This window comes from Lissotriton helveticus, chromosome 11 (assembly GCF_964261635.1).
Source record: "Lissotriton helveticus chromosome 11, aLisHel1.1, whole genome shotgun sequence".
Lineage (NCBI taxonomy): Eukaryota > Metazoa > Chordata > Amphibia > Caudata > Salamandridae > Lissotriton > Lissotriton helveticus.
In genome coordinates, this window is record NC_136072.1 from 451196344 (window position 1) to 451203710 (window position 7367).

The following is a 7367-nucleotide window of genomic DNA, read 5'->3' on the forward strand; positions in this document are numbered from 1 at the left end:
GGCTCTCCCTGGCCTGGGGGTAGGGTTTGGAAGCTAAGCCCCAAGCCCGCCATGAGCCGGATGCCGTTTAGGCCCCGGTCGAGCGGGCGAGTGGATTTGTGGAGCCCTGGCCCCAGCCAAGCAGGTTCAGAGCCTCCCCGTGCCGGACTGACGCACCTGAGGGCCCACCGGAGGTCATGCCCGGGCCCCGGCAGCGCATGGGCAGCATATCCCCAGACCTGGTGACCTGGCAGACTGGGACCTGCTGGCACCCTGGCCCTGCCGAGCCCCAGTTCTCTCCCAGGGCTCCACAAATGCGACGACCAGATGGCCGAACTTCCCTGGAAGTCCCGATGAGGTGCCATTTGCCTCCCAGATCCCAGCGAGGGCTCCAGGAGGTCGGGTACTTTCACGCTTTGGGTCCCCTCTGTCACCTCGCGTGCAGAGTTTACAAGAAAGGAGGGTATTTTCCCTCCGGATTACTAGGGACAGGGTACGCCCGGACGCCCCTCCAAGGCTGGTGGTTCTCTGCCATGGGGACCAGATAGGCTATGCCTGGGTAACACCTCCCTAGGCCACCCGTGGCTTCCTTCCGCCAGGCCGACGGCATGTCAAATTGCCCAGGACGGGCTCCATGGCTCTTGGGCAGTCGTCCCCTGGGCGCCCGGGGCTCCATCCACCCCGGCGGCATGGAAAAGTGCCCAGGACGGGCTCCATGCGTCCCGGGCATTCGTCCCCCGGGCGTCCGGGGCTCCATCCAAGCTGACGGTATGGCAGAGTGCCCGGGTCGGGCTCCATGGTTTTCACGGTGGTCCTCCCCTGGGTGTCTGGGGGCTCCAGGCCGAAGGCATGGAAAAGTGCCCAGGACGGGCTCCATGCGTCCCGGGCATTCGTCCCCCGGGCGTCCGGGGCTCAATCCAGGCTGACGGTATAGCAGAGTGCCCGGGTCGGGCTCCATGGTTTTCACGGTGGTCCTCCCCTGGGTGTCTGGGGGCTCCAGGCCGAAGGCATGGAAAAGTGCCCAGGACGGGCTCCATGCGTCCCGGGCATTCGTCCCGGGACGGGGACGGGGACAGGGACAGGGTCGGGAGAGTCCAGGCGGCTTCACTTCCGTGTCCAGCCATCTGATCGCCCAGATTCCCTCGGCCATCTGGTCGCCCGGATCCCCTCGGGCATCTGGTCGCCCGCAACGCTTTCCTATAAGGGCGACCAGATGGCCGAACTTCCCTGGAAGTCCCGATGAGGTGCCATTCGCCGCCCGGATCCCAGCGAGGGCTCCAGGAGGTCGGGTACATTCACGCCTTGGGTCCCCTCTGTCACCTCGCGTGCACAGATTACAAGAAAAGGGGGTAATTTTCCTCCGGATTGCTAGGGAGAAGGGTACGCCCGGACACCCCTCCGAGGCTGGCGGTTCTCTGCCATGGGGACCAGATGGGCTATGCCTGGGCAACACCTCCCTAGGCCACCCGGGGCTTCCTTCCTCCAGGCCAACCGCATGTCAAATTGCCCAGGACGGGCTCCATGGCTCCTGGGCAGTCGTCACCCGGGCGTCCGGGGCTCCATCCAGGCTGACGGCATGGAAAAGTGCCCAGGACAGGCTCCATGCGTCCCGGGCATTCATCCCCCGCGCGTCCGGGGCTCCATCCAGGCTGACGGCATGGCAGAGTGCCCGGGTCGTGATCCATGGTTTCCAGGGATGTCCTCCCCTGGGTGTCTGGGGGCTCCAGGCCGAATGCATGGAAAAGTGCCCAGGACGGGCTCCATGCGTCCCGGGCATTCGTCCCCTGGGCGTCCGGGGCTCCATCTAGGCTGACGGTATGGCAGAGTGCCCGGGTCGGGCTCCATGGTTTTCACGGTGGCCCTCCCCTGGGTGTCTGGGGGCTCCAGGCCGAAGGCACGGAAAAGTGCCCAGGACGGGCTCCATGCGTCCCGGTCACTCGTACCCCGGACGTCCGGGGCTCCATCCAGGCTGACGGCATGGCAGCGTGCCCGGTTCGGGCTCCATGGGTCCCGGGCAGCCCTCCCCCGGGCGTCCGGGGCTCCCACCTCCAGGCAGACGGCATGTCAAAGTGCCCAGGACGGGCTCCATGAGTCTGGGACAGTCCTCCCCCGGGCGTCTGGGACACCCGTCTCCATGAGGCCAACGGCATAGGCAAAGTACCCAGGACGGGCTCCATGGGTCCCGGGCAGACCTCTCCCCGGGCATCCGGGGCTCCCACCTCCAGGCCGACGGAATGTCAAAGTACCCAGGACGGGCTCCATGGGTCCCGGGCAGCTTCCCCCGGGCGTCCGGGGCACCCACCTCCAGGCCGACGGCATGTCAAAGTACCCAGGACGGGCTCCACGGGTCCCGGGCATTCCTCCCCCCAGGTCGTCCGGGCCCTAGAGCTCCGGTGGTCCAACCTGCGCCTGAGGCCCAGCCGGGGTCCAAGAGCCCTGCCTTGCGTGGGCAGGAAGTCAGGAAACCTACCGCGAAGGCTTGGGATGGATGGGGAGCTGGGAGTCCTTTCGATCCCGGCCATCTGGTCGCCCGCGATGCTTTCCAATGGGGCGACCAGATGGCTGGGCTTCCCTGGAAGTCCCGATGAGGTGCCATTCGCCTCCCGGATCCCAGCTAGGGCTCCATGAGGTCGGGTTCTTTTACGCCTTGGGTCCCCTCTGTCACCTCGCGTGCACGGATTGCAAGAAAGGGGGGTAATTTCCCTCCGGATTACTAGGGGCAGGGTACGCCCGGACACCTCTCCAGGGCTGGTGGTTCTCTGCCCGGGGGGACCAGATGAGATATGCCTGGGCAACACCTCCCCCGGGCGTCTGGGGGCTCCATTCTCCGGGCCAACGGCATGGCTCAATGCCCAGGACGGGCTCCACGTGTCCCGGACAGACCGCCCCTGGGCGTCCGGGGCACCCATCTCCAGGAGGCCAATGGGATGGCAAAGTACCCGGGAAGGGCTCCACGGGTCCCGGGCAGCCTTCCCCCGGGCGTCCGGGGCTCCCACCTCCAGGCCGACGGCATGTCACACTGCCCAGGACGGGCTCCATGGGCCCCGGACAGACCTCCCCCCGGGCGTCCGGGGCACCCATCTCCAGGAGGCCAACGGGATGGCAAAGTACCCGGGAAGGGCTCCACGGGTCCCGGGCAGCCTTCCCCCGGGCGTCCGGGGCTCCCACCTCCAGGCCGACGGCATGTCACACTGCCCAGGATGGGCTCCATGGGCCCCGGACAGACCTCCCCCGGGCTTTCCGGGGCACCCATCTCCAGGAGGCCAACGGGATGGCAGAGTAACCGGGAAGGGCTCCACGGGTCCCGGGCAGCCTTCCCCCGGGCGTATGGGGCTCCCACCTCCAGGCCGACGGCATGTCACACTGCCCAGGACGGGCTCCATGGGCCCCGGACAGACCTCCCCCGGGCTTTCCGGGGCACCCATCTCCAGGAGGCCAACGGGATGGCAGAGTAACCGGGAAGGGCTCCACGGGTCCCGGGCAGCCTTCCCCCGGGCGTCCGGGGCTCCCACCTCCAGGCCGACGGCATGTCACACTGCCCAGGACGGGCTCCATGGGCCCCGGACAGACCTCCCCCGGGCGTCCGGGGCACCCATCTCCAGGAGGCCAACGGGATGGCAGAGTAACCGGGAAGGGCTCCATGGGTCCCGGGCAGCCCTCCCCCGGGCGTCCGGGGCTCCCACCTCCAGGCCGACGGCATGTCACACTGCCCAGGACGGGCTCCATGGGCCCCGGACAGACCTCCCCCGGGCGTCCGGGGCACCCATCTCCAGGAGGCCAACGGGATGGCAGAGTACCCGGGAAGGGCTCCACGGGTCCCGGGCAGCCTTCCCCCGGGCGTCCGGGGCTCCCACCTCCAGGCCGACGGCATGTCACACTGCCCAGGACGGGCTCCATGGGCCCCGGACAGACCTCCCCCGGGCTTTCCGGGGCACCCATCTCCAGGAGGCCAACGGGATGGCAGAGTAACCGGGAAGGGCTCCACGGGTCCCGGGCAGCCTTCCCCCGGGCGTATGGGGCTCCCACCTCCAGGCCGACGGCATGTCACACTGCCCAGGACGGGCTCCATGGGCCCCGGACAGACCTCCCCCGGGCGTCCGGGGCACCCATCTCCAGGAGGCCAACGGGATGGCAGAGTAACCGGGAAGGGCTCCACGGGTCCCGGGCAGCCTTCCCCCGGGCGTCCGGGGCTCCCACCTCCAGGCCGACGGCATGTCACACTGCCCAGGACGGGCTCCATGGGCCCCGGACAGACCTCCCCCGGGCGTCCGGGGCACCCATCTCCAGGAGGCCAACGGGATGGCAGAGTAACCGGGAAGGGCTCCATGGGTCCCGGGCAGCCCTCCCCCGGGCGTCCGGGGCTCCCACCTCCAGGCCGACGGCATGTCACACTGCCCAGGACGGGCTCCATGGGCCCCGGACAGACCTCCCCCGGGCGTCCGGGGCACCCATCTCCAGGAGGCCAACGGGATGGCAGAGTAACCGGGAAGGGCTCCATGGGTCCCGGGCAGCCCTCCCCCGGGCGTCCGGGGCTCCCACCTCCAGGACGAAGGCATGTCAAAGTGCCCAGGGCGGGCTCCACGGGCCCCGGGCAGCCCTCCCCCCGGGCGTTCGGGGCACACATCTCCAGGAGGCCAACGGCATTGGCAAAGTACCCGGGAAGGGCTCCACGGGTCCCGACCAGGCTTCCCACGGGCGTCCCGGGCACCCTCCTCCAGGCCGACGGCATGTCAAAGTGTCCAGGACGGGCTCCATGGGTCCCGGGCAGCCCGCTCCCGGGCTCCCACCTCCAGGCCGACGGCATGTCAAAGAGCCCAGGACGGGATCCATGGGTCCCGGGCAGCTTCCCCCGGGCGTCCGGGGCACCCACCTCCAGGCCGACGGCATGTCAAAGAGCCCAGGACGGGATCCACGGGTACCGGGCAGTCCTCCCCCGGGCGTCCGGGGCTCCCATCTGCAGGCCAACGGCATGGCTCAATGCCCAGGACGGGCTCCATGGGTCCCGCGCAGGCCTCCCCCGGACGCGTCCGGGGCAACCATCTCTATGAGGCCAACGGCATTGGCAAAGTACCCGGGAAGGGCTCCACGGGTCCCGGGCAGGCCTCCCCCGGGCGTCCAGGGCACCCACCTCCAGGCCGACGGCATGTAAAAGTGCCCAGGACCAGTTCCACGGGGCTCCCTTCCCCGGGCCAAAGCATTCCAGAGTGCCCAGGACGGGCTCCACGGGTCCCGGGCGTCCAGGGCTCCCTTCCCCGGGCCAACGGCTTGTCCGAGTGCCCAGGACGGGCTACGGGCCCCGGGCGTCCGGGGCACCCTTCCCCGGGCCAGCGGCATGTCAGAGTGCCCAGGACGAGTTCCACGGGACCCGGACGTCCGGGGCTCCCTTCCCCGGGCCAACGGCATACAGGAGTGCCCAGGACGGGCTCCACGGGTCCCGGTCGTCTGGGGCTCCCTTCCCCGGGCCAACAGCTTGTCAGAGTGCCCAGGACGGGCTCCACGGGTCCCGGGCAGTCCTCCCCCCCGGGCCAACAGCAGGTCAGAGTGCCCAGGACGGGCTCCACGGGTCCCGGGCAGCTCCATGCCCAAACCCATTTGAAAACCCGCCGCAGCGAAGGGGTTATAGGCGGCCATCTATTCGAATGCACAAATGCATGCTGTGACATCGCATTCCTTTACAGCGAGATGCCTTGGCATCGCAAGTCAGTAGATCAACTTGATCTAGAGGACACACAAACTAAAGGCATAATACAATCTATTTTTCAAACTCCAACCTGCGCAACAGGAGGGAAAGTGTTGATATACTAGCCCCTTCAGTGCTAATGACGGCTCCTGCTCGTCACGATTCCAGTAGGGAAGGTGTTGGTACATTCCTTATGTTGGAGCGCCATCTAGAGCAAGTCCGGTAGATAATGTGTTTGCAATAGTAGCGCGCAATGCTTTCCAATGGGGCGACCAGATTGCCGGGCTGACATGGAAGGCCTGAGGTCCAGGGGAGGGCGGCCTCCCCATCCCGGGCGCTGTCCTTGGTCCTGCTGCGTGGCAGGGTGCCCGGGACGGGGTCCTGGAGGGCCCGGGGAGGCTTTCCCTGCGCCTCCGGGCTTGGGAGCCCAGGCTGGGTCCAGGGGCCCGGCCGGGCCCCGGGTCGGGTGCCACGGCCCTGGGCCCTGTCTCCCAGCCTGCCGCACTGCCAAGGGCCCGGAAAGGGGTTCCGGTGTGCCCGGGGAGCCTCCCCTTGCTTGGCTGGGTTCAGGAGCAGTGGCTAGGGCCCCTGAGGGCCCGGGGAGGGCGGCCTCCCCACCCCGGGCTCTGTCCTTGGTCCTGCTGTGTGGCAGGGTGCCCGGGACGGGGTCCGGAGGGACCGGGGAGGCGTCCCATGCACCTCCGGGCTTGGGAGCCCCGGCTGCGTCCAGGGGCCCGGCCGGGCCCCGGGTCGGTTTCTCCGGCCCTGGGCCCTGTCTCCCAGCCTGCCGCACTGCCAAGGGCCCGGGAAGGGGTTCCGATGTGCCCGGGGAGCCTCCCCTTGCTTGGCTGGGTTCAGGAGCAGTGGCTAGGGCCCCTGAGGGCCCGGGGAGGGCGGCCTCCCCACCCCGGGCTCTGTCCTTGGTCCTGCTGCGTGGCAGGGTGCCCGGGACGGGGTCCGGAGGGACCGGGGAGGCGTCCCATGCACCTCCGGGCTTGGGAGCCCCGGCTGCGTCCAGGGGCCCGGCCGGGCCCCGGGTCGGTTTCTCCGGCCCTGGGCCCTGTCACCCAGCCTGCCGCACTGCCAAGGGCCCGGGAAGGGGTTCCGGTGTGCCCGGGGAGCCTCCCCTTGCTTGGCGGGGTTCAGGAGCAGTGGCTAGGGCCCCTGAGGGCCCGGGGAGGGTGGCCTCCCCACCCCGGGCTCTGTCCTTGGTCCTGCTGCGTGGCAGGGTGCCCGGGACGGGGTCCGGAGGGACCGGGGAGGCGTCCCATGCACCTCCGGGCTTGGGAGCCCCGGCTGCGTCCAGGGGCCCGGCCGGGCCCCGGGTCGGTTTCTCCGGCCCTGGGCCCTGTCTCCCAGCGTGCCGCACTGCCAAGGGCCCGGGAAGGGGTTCCGATGTGCCCGGGGAGCCTCCCCTTGCTTGGCTGGGTTCAGGAGCAGTGGCTAGGGCCCCTGAGGGCCCGGGGAGGGCGGCCTCCCCACCCCGGTCTCTGTCCTTGGTCCTGCTGCGTGGCAGGGTGCCCGGGACGGGGTCCGGAGGGACCGGGGAGGCGTCCCATGCACCTCCGGGCTTGGGAGCCCCGGCTGCGTCCAGGGGCCCGGCCGGGCCCCGGGTTGGTTTCTCCGGCCCTGGGCCCTGTCTCCCAGCCTGCCGCACTGCCAAGGGCCCGGGAAGGGGTTCCGGTGTGCCCGGGGAGCCTCCCCTTGC